Source organism: Panicum hallii, chromosome 3 (genome assembly GCF_002211085.1).
Source record: "Panicum hallii strain FIL2 chromosome 3, PHallii_v3.1, whole genome shotgun sequence".
Lineage (NCBI taxonomy): Eukaryota > Viridiplantae > Streptophyta > Magnoliopsida > Poales > Poaceae > Panicum > Panicum hallii.
In genome coordinates this window covers 24,296,069-24,297,752 of record NC_038044.1, presented here as the reverse complement: position 1 = coordinate 24,297,752, position 1,684 = coordinate 24,296,069, and positions in this window count along the sequence as shown.

Sequence of the window (1,684 nt, the reverse complement as noted above, 5' to 3'; positions counted from 1 at the left end):
GGGCTGCCTTCAGTTTTTCTCTAATTTCAGCCACTCTTTCTTCCGCTCCCTTTATGAGCGGGGTCCAACTAGGGCATGCTCTCCAACTTCTAACCACATCAGGGGGGTTCTGCACTTTCTCCCATAGAGAGCTTCAAATGGTGACATGCCCAAGCTTGCTTGATAACTGTTGTTGTACGAAAACTCAGCATAGGGTAAACTTTGTTCCCAATCCTTGCCATAAGTAAGGACACATGCTCTTAGCATATCTTCCATAATCTGGTTCACCCTTTCTGTTTGCCCATCGGTCTGCGGGTGATAAGCCGAACTGAAATCCAACTTGGTGCCCATGGCCTTATGCAAACTTTTTCCAAAACCTAGAGGTGAATTGGGTTCCTCTATCCGAAACAATTCTGCTAGGCACACCATGCAGCTTCACTATGTTATCCACATAGAGCCGGGCTAGCTTTTCTCCACCATAATTGGTCCGCACGGGTAGGAAGTGAGCGACTTTTGTGAGCCGGTCCACTATCACCCATATGGAGTCATGTCCTTTCTGTGTCCTGGGTAAACCCACTACAAAATCCATTCCTATCTCATCCCATTTCCAAAATGGGACGGGTAAGGGTTGCAGCAATCCTACTGGCTTCTGATGTTCGGCCTTGATTCTTTGACAAGTATCACAATGGGCGACGAACCGTGCAATATCCGCCTTCATTCCACTCCACCAATACTTTTGTCATATATCCACATACATCTTGGTGGATCCTGGGTGGATGGAATATGCCAAGTTGTGAGCCTCATCCATAATAGTCTGCTGGAAGTCTCCTTCCTTGGGTACGCAAATTCTATCTTTGTACCATAAGGTTCCTTTGTCATCCACTCTAAAATCTGGTGCCTTGTTTTCTCCAGTATGCAACACGTTTGCTTTACCAGGATGGTAATTAATTACCACATTATAATCCTTAACTAGTTCTAACCACCTTCTTTGCCTTAAGTTCAAATCTGGCTGGGTGAAGATGTACTTCAAGCCCTTATGGTCTGTGTAGATCTCACACTTATTCCCAATCAGATAGTGTCTCCAAATCTTGAGGGCTTGTACTATGGCTGCAAACTCCAAATCCTGGGTTGGGTAATTCTACTCATGAGGCTTGAGTTGTCGGGAAGCATATGCCACTACTTTCCCATCTTGCATAAGGACACATCCTAATCCTTGACGGGATGCATCACAATAAATAACAAAGCCCTGTTGAATATCCGGCAAGGTTAATACCGGGGTGGTTGTCAGTCTTCTCTTTAACTCCTGGAAGCTTCTCTCACATGACTTGGACCAGGTGAACTTCTTCTCTTTCTTGAGTAGTTCTATCATGGGTCGGGCTATCTTGGAGAATCCTTCAATAAATCTCCGGTAATATCTGGCTAAACCAAGAAAGCTCCTAATTTCACTAACATTGGTTGGTTGCCGCCAATTGTAGACTGCTTCGACTTTTTCGGGGTCCAATGCTACTCCTTCTGCGGTCAAGATATGACCAAGGAATGCTACTTCCTCAAGCCAAAATTCACACTTGCTGAACTTGGCGTAGAGCTTGTGCGCTCTCAACTTTTCCAAAACCACTCGTAGGTGCTGCTCATGTTCTTCGACACTCTTAGAGTAAATAAGTATGTTGTCAATGAAAACTACAACAAACTTATCTAACTCTTCCAT